General features: G+C 39.8%; 1 protein-coding gene across 6 annotated transcripts in view; it reads right to left on the bottom strand.

Annotated features, from left to right (window-relative positions):
- Positions 1-22,492, bottom strand: part of LOC309719243 (leucine-rich repeat transmembrane neuronal protein 4) — a 57,924-nt gene that overhangs the window by 9,637 nt on the left and 25,795 nt on the right. For 2 of the 6 annotated variants that reach the window (XR_014280171.1, XR_014280172.1), the window contains exon 3: positions 18,525-18,752. The exons of 3 other annotated variants lie outside the window; for them this stretch is intronic. The gene's annotated coding sequence lies outside the window, so the exon portion shown is untranslated. Of the gene's footprint in view, positions 1-18,524; positions 18,753-22,492 lie in introns of those variants that run through there. One more of the 6 variants, XM_082555226.1, reaches the window with a different exon arrangement.

Raw genomic sequence — 22,492 nt, 5'->3', positions numbered from 1 at the left:
ATAATAAATTGATAATGGTAATGAAAACTTTATCTATATAGCGCATTTCATTATAAGTCAACTCAATGTGCTCAAATGAGAAAATGAAAACACCTGTGTAGGTTTTACAATGCCTCGAGGAAGTGAAAACAGGAAAAATGAACAAAACAAAATTAACATACATGTCTGGGCTTTTAATACAGGCGTGAAGCAAACAAGTGCCACAAGATAGTAAAAATAATAATAATGATAATAAGAATAATAATAGCTAGTAAAAAAATTCAAACTAGTAAATGCAAAAAAAAAAACCTATTTAAGAAGATTCAGAGGATTTTGTCTACTAAATTTCTGATTAAAGTTAATCCCAAGACTGGAAACAGTGTGTAACATTTGATTTTTGTATGGACGAAACCAGCTATAACAGTGGGCTTTAAAGACTTCCCCCTTATACAAGTCTTCATGCTCATCTAAGCTAGCTGTAGCCAGGAGCTTCAATTTCTCAAAGCATTGTCCTGACTCTAAGCAGCCTCCTAGCATCATAACCTTTCAGTGTAACTTCAGACTTTCTCGTGATTTTGGTGCTGCATTACAAATGTCACAGTTCTCCAGTAGAGCGCTCCGCTGACCCACTCGAAAACACTTTGCAGCAGATGCTAAAGAGGCCAGTGATCTGAACAGTACACAGCAATTAATTCTAATTCCTGAGCGATTAGCTTTGTGATGCTAATGAAAACATTCGCATAGGTGGTCCCCCTTTTGCACTGCTCTGAATGTAGGTCAAGCTGCAGCTAAATAATTCCCATTTGCGTGATAGGCAGCTGCACCATGCCAGCATGCCTCAGACTGGCACGGGAGGCATGAGCTCTCATTGGCATATTAACAACATCCGCCGCCCGAGCTGTGCTGCTGCTCTCTGTCAGCTGGATAATTCACTCAGTGGTCAACGCTGCGGTGAGAGAGCACAGACAAGCCTCTATTATCATTGCTGTCTATTAGGCTGCACACCCAAGGCTGCTGAATGGCATCCTAATGGCCATAAGACCCCTCTTCCCTGATTGTTGATGAACTGAAAAATAATTTCAGGATGAGCATTGCCGACATGAAGCTGATAACAAGTAGTCAGTAAGCTTAATTAAGCGGGACATACGGTACAGCAGAGGAAATGCATTGTTATGAAGGTCAGAAATGTGCATACAAGAGACAGAAGCTAAATTGTCCTTGGAGAATGTTTCATTTCATAAATCATGCAACATATATTGAACAAGATAGCAGGCGGTTAGCATCCTCCATATAGGGGTTTAGTAGCAATAAGGAGACCAGACGTTGACCTCCATCTGAGAGGCAACTAATAGTTTTACAATTTGATACTGCGTGTGCTAGAATTCCAGAAAGATCATCTTCTGCTGACTTTAATATTGACCATGTAATTACATTTCTATTTGAAAAGCATTTTGCATTTGTCAAAATAACCATAATCCTTCAGATGTGGGGATTTATCTCCTCCTAATGCTGCTCATCCCATTTTCTGCTCATCAATGTTGGCAATGCCTGCTGAGATTTACTGTTATTTACTGGAGGGACAATTTATGAGTCACTTCGTAGTCTTTTCTGATATATGTAGATATAAGTAACCTGAATATGGAAGCCAAGAAAATGTAGATGCATAGATGAATCCATATTCATCGAGAGGCATGCACTAAGCAGGGATGTGTGCTACACTGTTTGGTTCATTCTCCCCCGTTGACTGTTTTTCTCTCTCTTTACACTCCCACACACTTTCCTAAGTACACACACACACACACACACACACACACACACACACACACACACACACACACACACACACGCACACTCTTTCAAGCACACACATTCAGTATGTACTGATGCTGCTTGTCAAAACAGCCATTAAAAAAACCCAGTTCTAAAATGATAATAATAAAAAAAAAAATCATTTCACTTCTAAGGTCACACCTCTTTACTTGAAACTGTGATGCATCATATAGTGTAATAAGATATTGCTAAAGATTCGTATTTAATTTATGTAGCTGATATCACACATGCAGTAAGGATAAACTCTGCTTTTATCCTGTAACATGTATTAAAGGCTATACACTGCTGTGAGAGGGAAAGAAAAATCACAGCAGAGGGTTTTCTCGCCATTTGAACAAAGGCCTAAAGTAAACCTTCTTGTTAGCATGCCAGACCCTCTAATGGATATCATTTGCAACAAGAAACTCCAACTGCTGTTTTTTTTTTTTTTTTTTTTGTATGTATAATTGCCACAAGTCAGAGCTGGTATTATTTAAATTGAAAAAATAGAGACCACGTTGGATTTGCTGGGGTATATATACAAATTTCTTTTAATTGCTTTGGACTTAATTCAGCGAGACAGGTCTCTAAATTTTTAATGCAGTCTAGTGATAATTAAAGCAAATGCAATAGGCTTTCTCATCAGTTAAAATGAACATAAAACATCTATGATTACTTTCAATAATTATTTTTTCTTTTTTTTCTGGAGAATGGATGCATGGGGAAGTTAGTCTTGATGGTGGAAATTTGATTGATTTGGTCTACTTTCATATGTTTTTGTCATAAATCTCTATAAGTTCTTCCCGACATCAAAGTGCAGACAGAGGAATTTAGCACCTACTGTAGCAGCATAGCTGGTTAACAAAGTAAAGCATCAGGACTCTGTGGTCATGTCCAGACTGGGTGAAAACAGAACCCCTGATTTATAGGAGCTGCTTTTCCATCAGTTAGTGCAATCAAGAGTGCATGGTGGACACTGCTAATGTTACTCTGTATCAAAAAATAACATTTGCAAATATCCGCTTAAAGCGTGATGGCAGTTTTCTAAAGAAAGTCCATTTTCATATATAAGATATATCTTGGAGAAATAACAAAACAAGCAAGGGAGGTAACTAAAATTAGAAAAAGCTCCATATCAACAAAAGAAAAAGAAGTTTGTCAGGAAATGCATACAGTCAGTAATTCTTAAAGAAAGATGATTCAGTGCTGCACGGCCGAGCTATTTCATTGTCTGATGGATCTATAGTTTATCAGCCTTGCCTTGGCCGGGTGAAAAGCAGAGCTAATGCTGCAAAGCACAGATAATTTAGTAAGTTAAAGAAACATATAAAAGACTAGTGTATTCAATGGCAATATTACAGTCACCTTGGTTCAGACTGAATGCTCACTGACTGTGCGGATGGCTGCTGCAGAGAAGCTGGGCCAAATTTTGTTTGATTGAAAGATTGCACAGATACAGTGTGTACAGTTAAGTCCTGCCTTCCACTTATTTAAAACATCTTAACTCCATGGGAATCTGCTGATATGCAAGAACTGCAGGACATAAGAGATATGGTAATTTGCTCACATCTTATACCGATAGTCCAATTAAGCAACTGCATTTAGTAACAAGCCACAGAGCTCAGCCGTAACTTCTGTAAAAAGGATAAGTGAAGGTTTGGGCTTGAGGTTAATTTGGGGATTAGAGTTAAACGCATACAGAGAAGACAGGGGTTGGGGTTAAGGATTAAAAGAGGGATCGGTATAGACCTAAACTCAGCCTTGGTTTGGGGCCTACATCAGACTAACTAAAAGCAAAAAAATCATCCCTTCTATAATCCTCCTGGTGGCTTTTTTCCCTCTGCAATGGTACTCTGTTCTTTCCAGTTTATGTTGGAATCGTCAGGGAGACACAACAGCATGAAGCAGACGAGCTAACAAGCTATCCGCTAATTATGGAAAATACTGACAAATACCATAAGGCAAGTAATTAGTCTCGAGCAAACTGTTCCTGTTACATTTTTCTCCTGGACTATATTTAGAAAATGAGCCGCACGCTGGAAGTTCTGCATTTGAAGATTCTGATTGTTTAAACAAATGACCATAAGCACATTTTATATTTGCCAGAAATCACTATATGATAGAGGGATCCTTTTTCAGGCTGGTTTTCAGATTGCCAGAATTTGGAAAATTATTGTGGGATATGTGAGGAATACAGCTAGCAACCACCATGGCTAAGCAGGAGGCATGAACACCTGTCAATCAAGGAAACATGCTGCCAAATTCAATTACATGACATTTCCTGGCCAGGAGTCAGTGGAAACAGCAAAAAAAGAAAGAAATGCTATGAAAACCCCATTAACTGCATGCAAAAACTGTCAGCCGAACTTATCACAACATGAAACCGAGGTCCTAAATTTTAACAAGATGCCTCTAGCTAGCTAAAATGTTATATAAAATTGTATATTTATGTTAGCTAGCATCAACAGGCTAGTCTTCTAAATAATCCACATTTTACTATATTACAGGTGGCACACTTTAAAAGGCCTCAATCACAATGGCTGCTACCTCCAGTCTCTAGAAAAAAATATGTATTCTCAAAACAGTCTGTGTAGGTTCTTAGGCATCCAGGTCATGGTCTAAGGAGCTCGGAAGAACGCCAGTCAGGCTCCCGGAGGTTACTGGCTGTGTGTGCAATCAGTAGCAAAAAGGGTACTGCACCAAACACCTGCTTGTGATTGCTTTGATCGCTAGCAAGTTCCCCTGGATGCTTGAATTTTGCATGGAAGACAAAGGCCTTTCTGCAAAAACTTGCTAACTAACCACACTGAAACTTGAAAAAGTGCATCGCAAACGAGAAGTGGAAATCGTTTTTCACCAGCGACTGGTATTAGCGGGGTGGATGGGTGGAGAGATGTCACTGACCAGTCTTTAGGCCTGCTTTAGCAATTGATTGCACAGCTAACTTCCATTAACTAGTCGCAACCAGGTGGGGAATGCTCATTTTTCCCTAGCAACAGATGCTTGCCTGGCTGTCTCCTACCTGTGTCTAGGCCTCTGTGACGGAGGCTCTTGTAAACATAGCGTTATTACTCATAGGTTTCTAAATTATGCACATTCCACTATATTACTGGTGGCACGCTGTCAAAATGCTTTAGCTTCACTTAGAGCCTAAACTGTTATTTGGATGTTTGACAAAATGTTTGCTGCACACATACACTACCAAAGGTGGCAAAGTCAAGTTGAGGGCTGTAACCAAAACAATGGGCCTCCACAGTCATTTCATCCATTGCCAATCTAAATCCCTGTAGTGGCTTTAGTATATATTTTTTTTCGAAAGTACAGAAAGGCAGAGGAAAAGAAGCTCCTAGATTTTGGGCAGCCAGTGCAGTAGCACAAAATAGACAGCTGGTTTGATAAGACATGGATTTTTTTGTTAGTCAGTGGTTACCAAGAAAATGTTGCTGCGGCGATTTAAGCATATACTTTGAAAGCTGACTTTCTTGAAGCATTCAACCATGAGAGCTCAAAGTCTGAACAAGGTAATAATCATTAGCTTTTGATATATAGAGCTTAACAGGATTTCTGAAGAATCTTTTATGAATTTTTATTACTCTTACCGCTCTCACCCTTTTTAAATACCTGACTGACCCCTTCTGAGAGCTCAGGTTAATCTGCATAGACTCTGTAGTGCTGAGGTTGAAGTAAAATAAAGGATGCTAAAGTGGAAAGATGGCCAGTGATTTGCATTTCTTAGAGGCTGGCAGATAAAGCTTTTCCATATTGTGTATGTCACAGAGTAGGGCCTAGGATGTTGTCATGCCATTGCTCCATCCACCGTAGTATAGGCTTTTCACTTCTGTCCAGTTTCCATGGTGATAACTCTACAGGATAGGCTGTATGTCTAACTCTTAATGCTGTGGAAGATTATGTGCCATTGCATGCGGGTCTCTGTATGCCACACATGATAGTTTATGTGCTGGGTCATTGTGTGAATATCCGCTTAAGTTTCACACTAATATCAAATCTTTAAGGAAGGATACACCGAAGGAGACACACAAAAACACACAGATTTCCACTGCTCTAAATACGCCTCATTCTTGGCTGGAGAACCAACTTGTGCAGAGGGAAACAACTGATTGCAAAAAGAAAACTGCAGGAAAAAGATATTACATTTAGGTTTATCTCTGTCAGTCTTTTGTTTCAGCAGAAAAGGCCTAGAGGACTGCCATCTGTTTAAGTGCTACAGTCTGAAATCTCCTCTGAACTTGAACAGACTTGTTCAATAATGATGTGGCTGAAAAAGTGAAGTGACAAAAAATGAACTACAGCCAGCTGTTGGCCTCCTGTGATATTTCCACAGAGGAACAATCTGCACTACGATGATCGGGTTGAAGGCCCAGCAGAGATTCATCTGCGTCGATGAGAAGTGAAAATTGCTAAAGGATACAAGTGAAGCAAAGAGGCACGAGGCCAGCTCTGTGATAGAATAGCTGTTGCATGGAATCGCATTACAGCGTCTTTCTTCTTCCTGTCAAACAAACGGACTGTTCTGCCCCACTTTCAGAAGTCTCAAACTGTCTTTTCCACGGCAATGATCCCAAAGATTGGTTTTTATTTTAATGCCGTGTCTCTGGTGCTGCTCATGCCACTCCCCTAAAAGCCCGGGATATTACAAATGCTGTCCATGCATGCAGCTGCACACAGCAGCGATAACTGCACTCTCATTAAACTGTCTTCACCTGATAAACATGTGATTGTTGACTGCGGTAGAGATAAAATAACATAATATATAGCGCTCCCTGTGATGAGCATCAGTCTTTATGGCTCTAGTGACGCATGGTGTTTGTAGTTTGTTTTATTTAACTCTTCTATTTCTGTACGGCAGATGAAAGTACCGTAAGCTTGGAGGAGATAGCCGCTGATTTTACACATCAAAGTCTGGTTACAGGTCTTTGAAAGCACTACTGCATTATGTGGAAATAAAAACTTTCGAAAGCCCTTTGTGGCTCCAGAGGGAGCACTGCTGTCACTTAAGGGTGAAGACTGAAGAGTTTGAAAAATAAAAAATAAATACATAAAAATAAATCTGTAAGTGCAGAGCAAGACAGAAGTGTGACCTCTGAAACCTGCATCTCATCTTAGCCGGCCGATGGGCTGACTATTATCTGTTTCGGATTTCAAAATGATCAATCCTCTGTAACAGAGTTGCTTTTATTCCACATATAAACAAGACAGTTTGTTTCTAAACAGGTTTCTGTTTGTTTGCTGTCTCTTTTTATAAGAATAAAGGTTTCATAAAATGATCAGGCAAGCTTCTTCACATAACTTCAACCCCCCTGAACCATCTTTTCTCTCCTTTTTCAATATTTCTTTTTGTTGGCATACTGCATGTATCATGCAAGATAGTAAACAACACGAACTGGCACATCTGGAATGTGGGTGTCATTTGAGTAAGGTTTCTCTACAGCTCTTCTGAAATCTGGATTTATTACGATTTTCTTTTTTGGTATCATGATTCATCCACTTCAGAGAACTTTGTGCCTGTTTTGTCCAAATTACAACAGAAACAGGAGCGACTATTGTTATACAGATAATTGTTAAACATTTGATATTTTTCCCCATGTGCCAGCTAAAGAATTTATGCATATGTTTACGCAAATGAATCATGACTCAGAACAAATGGTAAAATTTAGGGTCTACCAAAAATATCCATCCATTCTTTCACTTCCCCAGCTACAAACTGTATTGAATGGTTATAAATGGTTTGTCCTATAAAGGGAGATCAATCAACAGCAGGAAACATGCAATCAGCCATCTGACTATGCAGCCTGAGGCTTAAGGTTCAAATAGCATCCTGTTCATTTACATTTGTTTTTTATATATCACCAAATCACAATGTAAGTCACGCTGTACAAGACACTTTGTATTGTAAAGATGTAAAGAGAAAACCCAAGACTGTGTAACCCAAGAGCTACATCTCAGACCCTATAGGCCTCAGTTAGCATGTTAAACATTACAGCTAATGACAGTTAGACAATTATAAAAAGACTAAAAAAGTACGGCTTACTTGGAACAAGCCTTTCCCTCTAAAAAGAACATGAGAGAGTACTTAGATTTGCAAAGTTGAAACTGAACAAAACCACAAGGCTTCTGGAACAATGTCCATGAAACAGAGATAGTATAAGTGAATTCCTGCAAACCTCAATGAACTGAACTAATACAGTAAAGAAGAATGCACCTGGATTTCTTCACACCAATGTGAGCTACTGATAAAGTCATACAGAAAATGATCAAGATATTGCTGCAAAACGTAGTTCTGCCAGATGATGCATAGGGTGTATTTGATAAATGATATTAAATAATGGCACACTGTAATGTGTCATGCATTGTTGTTCATCTGAAGTTGTATTCATTTTAGGACCTTGTAGGATTTACGTACTTTTTTTAAAATTTTTTATAAATGCCTGCATACTTAAGTCCTGTGTACTTTGTTTTTAACCATGACAGCAGAAGCACCAGATTTTATCATGAAGGCTGCATGAAATAAAAAAGATAATATCCTGCTGCCACCAAGTTTTTGTTTTTATTGTGTACAGTAAAGTGGTTCTGAAAATGTTAGTCACAGTCGGTGGGCTTCTCTTGTAAAGACAGTGTAACCTCATTAGTGACCTTTAAGTGTGTATTAGAAAATGCAATAAAACCTGTGTAAAAAATCCCAGCGTAAGACCAACTGTACTAACTCTACTTACCGTGACATGCATGCACAATGATTTTAACACAACCCTACATGCACAAAGTAATATGCACAATATGAATGTTGTAGCTCACCCATTTCCAAGCCAGACCCAAATGCTATTATTACAGTGTAAATAGAACACATTCAAAATGAAAGATGTCAAATTAAATTTTTTAATCTACTTCACACTCTTTTCTGCTGCACTGAACGCTGTGGTCCTTACTGCAGTAGTCTGGGCTCAAATGTAAATCACCCCCTCTCCCTACTTTCCTGTCTACTCTACATTGCCCCATCAAATAAAAGCCCCTAAAAAAGGACCATCAACCAAAATTAATTTGGCTTTAAATTGGTCATGTAGACACACAAGACAGCTTTTGGAATATTAGGCATATTCCTCTACGGGGCTAAACGACCAGATTTCTGTCAAAACACAAACAAGCCTACGAAAAAAGAGCCCGTCTACATGAAAATATAGAGATATTTGGAGCTTTTTTGTCAGCAGATCAGTCTTAAATATTGCAGGAGGGGGAAGCAGCTGGTTGCATGAAGAGGTAGGAGGTGATGCGGTACACTTTTCTCTGCATGCTATCACTCTTGTAAGGAAAACCACTCAAGCTGTCACTCTGCTTTTGTTTTTACAGGAGATTACTTGTCAATCAATAAGTGACGTCTTTGCCTTTCTATTTTATGATGAACTTGAGTGTAGCCGTAGCATCTGTAGGCGATGCAATTTTCCCAGTTTGTTCCCTGCTTGAGATAAATACCCGGTATTTATTACAGAGACACTGCTGGCAGCATAAAATGCATCATTCCCTGTATGCCAGAAGATATCTTATGGGAAAGACCCCACAGACGTGGGTGTTTAAAACAGGAATGTAACAGCCTTTGTGATTCGACTCTTCTTTGAATCGCTGCTGTGCTACTGTATGTCAGCCACTGATGTGGAGTAGCAAAACACGTTTATTTTTATGAAAGTGTGACAGATTTTCACTTAAAAGAATAATTGTGCTACCAAGCATTTGGGGTGTCAAATTAAAATGTGCTTTGCAGCACTTCAGCAAAAACGAGCTTTTCTGCCAGTATGCTGCCAACAGGTAGGTACTGTTCTATTCAGGGGAATGATGCCGGGGAAAGAACATTGTGTTTACAGCTGGAAAGCCTTACCCATAGCCCTGTCTGCTTCTCTTCCCTCCTCTCTCTGTCTCCCTGCCTTTCTTCCCTTGTCTAACTAGGAGCTCTGCAGCCACATCACTTTGATGGTCCTCTTTATTAAGATGAATGAATCTCATCCGCGTGATGCCCTCCTTCATTTTACTGCAGCGCATTCCCTTTCTGCTCAGTGTGCTTCAAGTGCTCAGCTGTCACCTTGAGTAGCCCAACAGGATGTCCCTGGAGGTCACCTTGGGGATGTAAGTTCACAGTCCCAGTGCAAATGTTTTGTTACCCTGACAAAACTGCTGCAGCATGACTCAGTTACACTGTCTATCTGCTGAGCAGGATGCAATGTACCCAGCAGGACGGCCAGTAATAAATCACATAAGAAGAGCGAGGGGAGAGAATGAAGGGAGCGAGGGAGTAGAGGTCAGCAACCTCAATGTTTTCCGAACAACATACATTTAAATTCAGCGATAAGATGAAGGAAAGGTGGGTGTAAAGGATGCCAGCGGGGTCTGTCTGTATCCTGGAGTGATATAAAATGATTTTATGTTTTTTCGTTTTGCCCCACCCCCCTCCTTTAAGCCCAGCTGGTTGAAGACAGAAAATGTAATTGATTACAAGACCTAGTGGTTCAGTTTGGTCTCAGTCATTTGATTATTTACCTCTGCTCAAAATGGGGAATAAAAACTAAGCAGATTAAAGGTTGACCATTAATCCGCTGTGTTTAGCAATCAAATTAATTTCAAAACTTCCGATGGTACTTTAGTATAAAAAACCTTATATTCGGGCAAGCCAGTGGCTCGGCAGTGTGGATGGCAGACCTGTCGGTTCGGCCGAGTATTAAAGCCGCTGTGAACAATGTCTTATATTGAAGGTGATTCAAGTAAGTCTGTAAACTGAAAAAAGAAATTCTGTGTGGTAAATGGAACCATGAATTCTGCTGTCTACTAAAACAAAAAGGCGGTTCATGCTTGAAAACCCTCCAATGTGGCTGAATTAAAACAATTCTGCAAAGATGAGTGGGCCAAAATTCCTGCACAGTAAAAGACTCATTGCCAGTTATCACAAACACTTGTTTGCAGTTTTTGCTGCTAAGGGTGGCCCGACCAGTTATTAGGTTTAGGGGGCAATCACTTTTTTTAGACAGGGCCATATAGATTTGGATTTCTTTTCCCTTAATCATAAATACCTTCATTTAGAAACTGCATTTTGTTTACTTGTGTTATCTTTGTCTAATGTTGACAAACGTACAAAGAAAAAAATAGGAATTCTGAAAGGGGGCAAACATTTTTTCACACCTCTGAAGATATTGTCCAGTCTGTCTGACTAAAGCCTATATTTAGACTAATCTATTAAATTATTACATTCACTTCATTGTATTATTGAATGAACTGTTTAGATGGCCACTTCAGTTAAATCCTTCAGCCAATATTTATAAACCAGATTTTAGCCGTTTCTGTTTGTCTAAATGCAAATGACATTTCAAGTAGAACAATCAAGTTCTACTGAAGTAGAACACTGACTAAACAAATTTAACCCAATGTTACCTGATGGAAGGCAATAGAAATGTTAAGTCTTTAGCATTTAACAGCTAATGCTACACACTAGAGAAACAGTGATTGGAGGCTGCAGTGCAAACAAAATTTATTGCAGCTGTGTGCACTGAACCGGCCGGCTTGTTGGGTTTGAAATGGTTGCTTCAAAAATGGGCACCAGGTCTGCGCAACTTTGGTGTGATAAAACACCAATTAAATCCCGATAAAACAGAGTCAGGTTGCCACCAGTTTCTGACTGAATTAGGTCACATTGGTTTGCATGTAATCTGTTTATGATACAGTTCAGTTAACTTGCAAATCTGCTGCCATCTGTTGAAAATCCATTGCAAAGCCATTGCCATCTACATCACATTAAATGGAAATTCACCTTCAGATACAACTTCATCACGTAGCTGTTGACACAAGCGCTTTGCAGGCAGCCTTGCTTTTACAAAGGAAAATAACCAGAATGTAACCAGTTGGCTACGAGTTGAGTCAGTTCCTGTACTGCAAACAGACAAGTTGCCCCCATTGCAGCAAAATGACTCAGACTCATTGCAGTGAGTTGGCAGTCTATCTGCATTTATAAATTGGATGGCAAGCCTTTGCTAATCTGAGAGCGATTCCAATCAACCCATGTTGACCTATGCAGTCGCCTTGTGATCAAAAGTGGTTGCCAAAGGTTGAGGGTTCAGCATTTTCAAAGAAAGTAAATCATGATCTCACATTTGCTGTTTGGTCAGGTGCTTGCTGCTAAGTGTAGCATAGTTGAAGGTAATTTGCAATAACTCATATAAACACGTACTTGGCTTGTAGTTCATAGCTAGCAGTAGAATATCACAAAGGGGGGTGTTTCTTTTCCTTCTCTTGAACCAATAAGGCAAATGTGGGGTAGGTGTGGGTCACCTACATCTCCATATATATATATATACTCTCTGTCATCCATTAATACACTATGAAGACAACGTCTTCTTTTTTGCATTGACATCTAATGAAGTAATGTGGGCTGCTTTCATGTCTGCTTCATACAACACGGCCATTAGGCCAATCTTTACATGTATCACCTAACAGTAGTAACACACGGAGAGTGGCACAATGTCTCCATTTAATATCCACAGATTTTGTTTCTCAGTGTGTACGTTCATTAAAGCTTCACAATGCTGCTAGTGTGGCTTTAGAGTTATTGAGATTTGCAGCGTGATGAAAACTGGCACTACAGAGAACTTGCATTAGGCCGGTGTCTAAATTCTCTATGCAGACTCTATTAATTACAGGATTACAATGCCTGTTCCAGTCTGTCGTAGCAAAGATCACGGGCATCTGAAAAGGATATAATCAGATAAAGATGTTAGACTAAATGAACACAGCCAAACAATACACCCTGCTGTTTACTGGACCTATAAATAACACGGAGGTCTTTTAAAAAGCAATTAAAACATCCATGAACCATCTTTCAAGCAGCCAACACGCCTAATATTGTGAATCAAGGTCAAGGAGAATCTATCCTGCTGAAAAACAGTTGTCTGTTTTTCTCCTTTGCCAAACTTTAAGGTTTTTTTCTTTCTCGCTGTCTATCTCTTTACCCACTGTCAGACACAGCTGACATTAGAATTCTGACACAGCCTCCTTCAAGCAGTGTTCAGTGCCAGCCACTTAATTTGTCATTTATTGCTCCATGACAACTGAAGTAATTGAACCTCTTGCCCATGGATGCGATCTGCCAGCCTTGTGGCGTTTTCTCTCCTCGTGGTGAGATTGTGCTGTGGGGCCTTGGTGCAAATAAGGGCACAGATCTCATTTTATAGGGCAGTGAGATTGTTAGTCCTTACCCTGGGAAAAAAGGCCTCTCTGAAATGTTTTCTTTTCCCTGTGTACCTTAGAAAGGCTAACCAGATACACCAAATAAAATCAGAGAATCGGAGAGTATACAGTAAATAGCTAAGAAAAGGAAGGAGTACAGCCTAATGGGATAAGGTTAAATGTTTTATTGAAATAAAAGATTTTAGGATGTCCGATACTGGACAAAAAAAATTACCTAAATATGTGCATGCAAACTAGTGATCATTTGCATGTTTATCTGATGCATTATCCGCGAGGGAAATGAAGGGAATTGTGAATCAGATAACGAAAGAATGAATTAAAGATGATTCTTTGATCCACTGATTTACTGCTTTCACTGTGTGAACAAATGATCACCTCTGACCTTGTTATGAATATTCACATGGCTGACAGAAAGAAATCTATTGATCTGCTGACCCCTTGACCTTTCCCACTGTGCTATCAGCAAACCGTACATACCTGTAATTATCCTGTCATCTCCTCTGCACAGTGTCGACTGTGAAGCTTATATTGACCATACAGTACACTTGTTTGGTCATCGAGCCAGCTCAATACATATGTATGTATGTAGGTGTAAACAAATGATATGTGCACAGTGATTAACACGGAGCAGAGCACATGTAAAGATGCTCAAGAAGCAGTAAGAAGAGATTACTGGTTTGAGAAACAAGCTGCCCAGATGTTACACGAGTAGTAGTACAAGTGCTTATAGTAAGTCGCACACGAAAAGCTAGTATCTAAAGCAAGGGAGTATTTTACTACATGTAAGGAAATACTTTCCTTTTAAAATATTTCCAGCTGTAACTTTTGGAGTATTATATATGTACAGAGAAGCAAATCAGGTTCATGCAAGAGGCAGAGCATGGACCAAAAAAATTAAAGCTAGCTGCAAGCTTCAAATACCCCAAAAGAACAGAGCGTAAAGACGATAAAATGCTCTACAGCACTGAGGAAAACTGCAGAATGGAGAGCGGACTAAGCTGAATGTTGTGTTTAAGTAATCACACAGAGGTGGCAAACCCTATAACTGCCTCCATTCAGACTCAGTGCTGGAATAAATATAGCAACAGAACAATGACAACTGAAGGAGACAGCTTCTAGAGAATTCCCAGCACAGCACTCTAACTACCTTGGCCAAACTTTGCTTTTGCATTGGAATTATTCACTTTAAGTGTCAAACTGCCTCACTGACAAGGAAATACAATATGTGTAAAAAAGTTCATAACCCAGCTTCTCCAGGTTACAACCTAAAACATTGTTAGGTGTAATTTCACGTTTTATTTATCTAGCATCAAATCACAGCAGCAGTTGCTTTAAGGTGCTTTATATCTTAAGATAAAGACCCAACAATCAGATGACCCCCTGTGAGCTAGCACTTGGCAACAGTGACAAGGAAAAACTCCCTTTTAATAGGAAGAAACATCTGGCAGAACCAGGGAGGGGCAGCCATCTGCCACAAGCGGTTGAATATGAGGAGAGGGAGATGTTGCTTTAGACCACAAGTTGCACTGGAGAAATTCTCGGACCTCAGAGACAAAAACCTTACCAGATGTATCTTTGAATGATTTCTCCACAATATCATCTGTATGTGCATTTAAGATGTCACAAATGGCTCCCAAACTAGTCCAGACATTAAACATGTACTTCTGTATCAGACCAACCCAACTTTCTTGTTGCCACGGCCACTGCTAATGAAAGCTGGATCTCTGGATACAAACCACGGACTAAACAGCAGGCTTTAGTTAAGAGTTTACCATGCCTAAGCCTGAAGGAGAAGGACCAGGTCAGCAGCACCAGCAGGAGCATGACTGTCGATCACTTCACACCCCACTTGCCAAATTTGTCTCCTAGCAGTTTTTTTCTTTTTTGCTGAAACACAAATTATGGTGGAGACATGACACATTTGAGACTTCCAGTAATCAAGTGCAAATGTGCATGTCCAGGTGGTTACAACAGAAATTCCTAGTAGCAGGAGTGTTTGTAGCAGAGCAGCTACTGGTCGAAGATGACAGCGGCCAAATTTAACTCAAAAAGGTCTGAGTCCCGGATGTTTTTGCTACTGTATGTCACTACATGCTATGTAAATTCCTATGTTAGACTTCATCTAAACCAAGATAATTTCACAATATCTGTTCATATGTCCACAGCAGTCACTTTACCACTGACCAGCTCATTAAACCAATAACACTCAATGGTCAATGAAGGCTTATTAAACTAAATTTCATCTTAAAATCATTTGTTATATTTAATACCAGACTGCACAGAAAACTGTTATATAATCCACAGTACTGTGCAAAAGTTCATCCCCCCCTTCATTTCTTTATATTTGGCTTCCGAGGAGTCAGACTGTCTTATAATTTTTTTTAAAGTGGTCCTGAGGAGTAGTTCTCCAGGTTTTCTGAATGTCTCTCAAAGTTTTTCTTTGAAAATTAATCAAAAGCTTGGAATATATCAGCATGGTGTGGAGTGTGCCCTTTAAAAAATGTTAAGGAAACTGGACACTTGGTAGATAAAAGTAAAAGTGACAGGGCTGAAAACTATCTAGAGCAGATGAAAAATATTTGACAGTCCTGTCCTTAGAAATTGGAAAAAATCCAGAAGAAACCTTATACGGGATCTGAGAGATGCATCTGGCTGATCTACAGTTCACTTGAGACCAGAAATGGTCAAGCTGAGGTACGCTGCATCACACAAGAACTGGACTAAAAATAAATATCAACAGGTCGGATGTAGTTGAAATTGTCATCAGTGTGTACAGAGGTGGTCAGGACAGGTATCATGGTTTGGGGCTGCATTGTCAAAACTGATGGAATTCTGAATGCGGTCATGGATTGGTCTCCCCGGAGCCCAGTGCTCAACATTATTGAGGCAGTGTGGGATAATGTTGGCAGAGAATGAAACAGAAGGCAGTCAAAAATCTAAAGAAAAGCTTTGAATGTCCTTCAAGTAGCCAGCAGAACTATTCCTGAAGACTGCTTAAAGAAATTACAAGTAACCTTATGTTTGCATATTTCAGTAAATCACTGCACCTATTTCCTTTTTTGTATGAAATTTTTCACACAGTACTGTAAAAAATGTCATTACAAAGTTTGAGATTTTAATTTTTCAAGGTCGATTTTGTATTTAGTGCCATCTTGCAGAGGGCACACAGGTCTGCAAAATGAATTTATTCATTTATATGTGGAAAAATAACAGAACGCAACTGGCTTTATTTCTGGGCTAACTTGCCTTAATATGATAAATGCATAGACATTTTTATTTAACAAACTCCCCCAGACTGTCTTAACGGAGAATCACTATATACACATATATATAAAATTCCACACTCTGTTTATCTCTGCATGAGCCATCATAATAAAGTAAGCCCTGCATGCCATCAAGGACTCTGTGAAGTCAAAAACAGTTTGTTTGAGTATCTCACATCTTTGTACTGTGCAACAATGCATAAAACTTAAAGGCAAAATCCAAGCTCATGAGTCATCCTAGGCTTTACTCATTTGGCATGTGTCCACAACCTTCATATCAATCATTTCAAAAAGACTAATTAGCCCAGCGCTCTTGGCTCTTCATGAGCTCCAGTATGTTTAGCAAAGGTGAAAAATACAAAAGAAGTGGACTGACTCATCTTTTCTCGAGTCCTGTTGTATAAAAGCCAAGCCTAAAGCTTTATCACCATCAGTTGAATCTCTGATGAATATTTTGGTGTCAGCAACAGATTCCTTTCTCCTCAGCTGTGCAGACAGACGTACCCCATTTACACCTGACATTGTCATCAACCTTTTATGTGGCTTATATATTATTCAAATGGAACTTAAGGCTATATCCTCAGATACACCATTCCGACGATCTCAAGTAAATTCTGCTAGCTCAGTTCAAAGAAAAGCCCCATTAACAAAGAGGTACAGTTTCTTTTTTTCTGCTGGCCGCGCTTCACTTTCATGACTGAGCTGTGTGAAGAAGCGTGGGCACGGCAGGAGATGATGGACACAGTACACAAATGTTTTCATCTTCGCTTTCTCAGACAGAGCAGACATTTGGCTACCATTTCGGTTTCTATTCATCTTCAGATCGATCACCACCAACCTTATAAAGCCAATTTCATGTACAAAGCACTGAGCAGCACACAGTGGTGCACACCAAAATCTCTTTTTACGTATTTCAACCATTTAGTGAATCTGCCCAGTTACCTTTTTAGCTGCATTCCACTGTGCATCAATCAAGGTTATACTCAGTGATTTATCAACATTAATTTATATCTGTGCCACACTGCTCTCCCCTGTCCATGTTTTACTCCTCAACATTGCATTGTACAGCTTGGACATCACTACCATTTCACAGCGACAGTAAACATCTGTTTTCATTGTGCTGCATTGTAAGTCTCATCCGTGTCCAGTGGCTGGAGCCTGTCCCAGTGTGCTTTGGGCGGAAGGCTGAAAAGAAGTGTGGACAAACAGCAGCCCACTGCAGACACACACTTAGTCATGCTCGCTCACACCTACAGTGTGAGAGTCATCAATGTGTCTAACCTGGGTTCTGTGTATGTGTGACAAAGATGTGTATGCAATGACATTCATGTGTGTAACGTAGGAAGCGTATAATTTCAGCCAAGCATTTACATGTATGTGTACGTGCACTAAGTTTATTGTTGCAAAGAAAAGACACTATTAGTGACCGTGGAAACAATTTACATAATGAGGCATGCCACATGTTGTGCTGTTAAACAGCACGATGTCAGAGGTTAAAGGCAAAAAGAATAGTGCTAGCAATGTGAATGTACTGTAGATGTGTTGTTTATTCCATACAATGCTCTTAAAGATCAGACACTGAGGCAAATGTAGGTGCGGATGATTAATACTGTACCCACACAAACCCTGTTAATGTCAATTATGATGCGTACAGTGGTTAGCAAGACATTAAATTCCCAATGTTCCTTCATTGTGCTATAATTATGTTATTAATAATCGAATATAAGAATATATATTTCAACAAAATACATATTGGTATGAATATATTTAAAATGTTGGCAGCACTTCCTATTACAGGCTAGGAATAATGTAGTAATAATATGGAAACAAGGAGATAACAATAATTTCAATTAAATCTTATTTATATGGCACCAAATCACAACAGCAGTCACCTCAATGGACTATATTGTACGCTAAAGACCCTACAGTAACACAGAGAAAAACCCCAACAATCAGACAACCCCTTTTTAGCAAGCACTGTCACAAACAAGGATGCAGTGGACTCAAGAGCAGACTCAATTGCTCGAACTATATACAATTTATTGAAAGGAAAAGGAACTTAAACAAGACTGGGTCTAACAGAAATTATTCGCAGGAACTGAGGGAGGCCCGAGGGCGGCGAAACGGACTTTGAACACAAAGAGAACACGGGCGGGAACTTCTGCAAACACAGGGTTTTACTGAATGGGAAACAATTAAAGGACAGAGGTGAGTGGTACTAGTGGAGAGTCTTGTGCTTACTTGAAAACACCGGCTATTAGGCGGGGAAGGGGTTGCTGTGGGAGTGTCCCAGGGATGGTTGAGAGTGTGGGAAAGCTGGTCCAGGTTCCAAGGTGTCAGGGGAGTTGAAGTACGGGCTGGAGGGCAGGCTGAGGAGAAGGTGAGTGTGTAGTCCTAGGGTTCTAGGCAGACTGGAGAACGGGATGGAAACAGAACCAGCACTGCTGATGAGCACGACGGGTGATGAATCTGGAGAACACAGGAGACGAAGAACACATTAACCCACGATCCAGGCACACAGAGTCCGAGCACAGAGGAGGCCAAGTTTATCACGGGTGGTAGGAGGACAAACTGGCGAGGAGTGGCAGGCAGCCCTGGCTTAAAAACCCTCTAGATGGAGGCCTGGAAATTGGAAGCAGGTGATGAGCTGGCCAACTCCACCCCAGGGAATGGACAACAGGAACCTGGACCACACCCGACCAGACACTCCCACGGCATATGACAAGCACTTGGTGACAGTGGGAATGAAAAACTCCCTTTTACCAGGAAGAAACCTCAAGCAGAACAAGGCTCAGTGAGGGGCGGCCATCTGCCATGACCAGTTCAAGGTTAGGGGAGGAAGACGGGACAAAAGACAGCGCTCCATGTTACTCTGTGAATATTCCAACTATTTCTGTATGGAAATAGCAAGTTATCATCTCTTAATTACACGCCTTATAATTGAGTTTGCTTTAATATGTCAATGATATGGAATTAGACAGAAACAGGGATTTTTGTATGTTGCAGCCCTGATTCCTGGTATGAAACTACCACATGTTCAGGTGGTTCCAGGAAATAAGTCACACATTACATATAATGTTTACCCAGTTACCTTCAAACAAAGACGAATGCTAAGGACATAATGCAGGAATCACTCCAGTATTATAATATGATAACAGTATCCTAATATGTCAAAGCATCAATCAATGAAGCTTCTTTTGGCTGCTCCCTTATTCACATGGGGTCACCACAGCAGATGGCTCATTATATGTGATTTGTCAGAGTTTTACACCAGATGCCTTTCCTGACGCAGCCCCCAATGGGATCTAAGTCTCCTTCCAGCATCAAACTGGGGAGCTTTCATGTGTAAGGCAACAGTGTAAACCACTCTACTATGGAGCCACGGTTAAAGCAAACAACATTAACTTATAATTATGAGGTTACTACCACAAGTTTGTATATACAAATGCACAGATATTACAATTTAATGGTCAGGAGGTTAATATTATTACTATAATATTTTGATACTATTAGTAATTGTTTTGCCTCACAGACATATATTTGTTTCTGCATTATTATCCCCTGTTATCACGTAATTACATATATTTCAATGTAATATTACTCAGAAGATCATTATTTGGACATTCGTCTGTGAAAGTTCTCAGTCATCATCTATTTTTAGAAATTACTTTGCTAATCAGGTGATAATAAATTGCTATTTGCATATTATTACCTTCTTGTTTCATCTTATTACACCTATTACAGCATCATTACAAGCTATTAAAATCTTCATTCAGTTATTGGAAATGACAGTTATCACCTAACAGTTGTGACGATGTGTCAGCCACCTGGTCAAGTTGTAGTGTGCTTCCATGTCTCTCCAGACTAATTATATAGTTAGAGTTGCCTGGTGAAGTAAATGAATAAAAGGAATAAGAGTCTGTGTAAAGCTCTAGTGTGTTCTGATTTTATCACTATATAGACAAAATATACTAGAATCTATCCATCCATCTATACAGGCACAGTGGTTAAGTAATTAGCACCATCACCTCACAGTAGGAACCCGCTGGGGCTTTTCCGTGTGAAGGCTGCATGTTCTCCCTGTGCCTGCGTGCAGTATCGCAGGGTACTCGAGCTTCTTTATTCACTCCAAAGACATGAATGTTAAGGTAGCAGGTGAATCTAAAAAAAAATCTAACTGGTTCACTGGTGTGAACCAGTGCTAACACAGGTCTATCTCTCTGTGTTAGCCCTGCGATTGACTGGTGATCTCTCCAGGGTTTGGCCTGTGAGAGCTGACAGCTGGATAAACATACATTAACTTTACAAAATGTGAACATTTGCAGTAGGTTATTCTCTGCTCTGATAGGGTATGTCCACTGAGGTCATCGATGGACACATATGATAACATTCCAAACAGATTGCATTAAGTAGAAGATGGGTGTCACGGTACTTGGTCTGCGACCCACTATTTGTGTTTCAGCTTCTGGAATTAGATTCTTTGAATATTTTTTCATGTGTTTGGGTTTCTTTAGTTCTCGGTAATCTTAGTCCTCTCTCCCTTAGTGTTTAGCCTATGTTTAGTCTGTTCCCATGTTTTCGTTTGCTTTTGTATTTCCTCTGTCCCAGAGTCTGTCGTGTTTCCGTGTCAAGTCTGCATCTACATGATGTCATGCCTCCTGTTTTATTTTGATAGTCGTTGACTTATGTCAGTGTATTCTGCTTTGCTTCCTTTGTCTTGTTATGTCAGATTTGTCCCAGCGGTGTTCCCACCTGTTCCCCATCCTCTCGTTGTCTTGCCTGTGCATTTAAGCCCTGTGTTTTCCTTTGCCCTTTGTTGTGTCGTACCACTCCATGTGCTGTGTGTTTCCAAATTACTTGGCACCTAGTTTTCTAGTTTCCCTAGTGTTTAAGTTCTTAGTTTCTAGTTCATGAGTTTATGTTTCAAGTGTCAACAGCGCAATAATTCTGCCTTTTTGAATCCGTCTTCTCCATGTTTAAGAGTCCTGCTTTTGATTCCTCATCTAGCTCCTCATCCAGCACCAAATTGTGACACTGGGTTAGTTTTACCAAAACCACAAAGATACACAGTGTTTTCTACCCCCTTCATAGAGCCCTATTAAAAATCTATCCAACAATGTGCGTAGAAGGTTCAGTAATTCTGTCATTACACACTCAAGCAAAAGCACAACTGGACGAGGGGAAAAGGTGCCTTAATTGGATTCTCATGCAGCCTCATTTCTGCTAAATGTGTGAGTAGGCATGTGTTTAGGCACAACAACTGTGCTGTAATATGAAACAGCAAATTAAATGCAAACAAGTTGCTACGCTAAGCAAATTAAAGATGTGTAATTGCATAAACCAGCATGGTGAGCCCAGCTGACCTCGAAGAGTGCCTTGTTTTTTTTTTGTTTTACGAAAGCAATAACACACTTCACCTCACCAGCAGAAATGTTTCTGGAGGAGGATCGAGGCATGAGAGTGAAAAATGCGTCTTGTATTTTTTTGTATCTTATGTTCTATTTATTGCTAATAACTTATTGATCCACAAAGAACTGGAGCTCATTCACCAAGAGTATAAAAAGCCAAAAAAATAAATAAAATAAATCCACATTTTAGTTCCTCTTTGAAACGAGTCCTCTAAATGTCTGGTAATATTATCATCATTAAGAGCAGCTGGTTAGGTTAATGACTGTGGTCAAAAACTGTTGAGTCACCGCTGACTTAAAGAAATTGCAGAGCTACAAATAAAGCTCAAGCCTCACTCTCAGCTATCAGGGACTTAAACCTCGCCATTACCAATGGCATTCCTTTGCAGAACGGCTCAGCCTGCTTTGCATAATAGGGTGAGAAGTTCAATGATGTGAGCAGAGCTCCTGCTCCACCATGTTGCATGGACCAGCTGAGGTTTTTTAAAGACCTTATAAACTGCACCATTGATTCTTGCAAATAGAGCCCATGGTTGTTGGCTTATGATTAATGGAAGTAATTTTGAAATATCAGGAAGTTCAACTTCAGAATATTCTTTTCTGCAGTTTCTCACTCAAACCACTACAGTCAGAGTGTTCTTGTCTGTACAATTGCTCAAAAATTCAGGACGCTATTAAGTAGTCCACTTTAAATAATGTAATATTAGAACCATCACCACAAAATGTACACTAACCCAAGTCCTGAGACAGCAGAACGGCTGAAAGATAATTTGTATGTATGGGTTTTAAAGTGGCCCTTGC

Source organism: Aulonocara stuartgranti, assembly GCF_965226115.1.
Source record: "Aulonocara stuartgranti genome assembly, chromosome: 12".
Lineage (NCBI taxonomy): Eukaryota > Metazoa > Chordata > Actinopteri > Cichliformes > Cichlidae > Aulonocara > Aulonocara stuartgranti.
The sequence above is the reverse complement of the archived record's forward strand: the minus strand, read 5'-3'. Positions and strand labels throughout refer to the sequence as shown.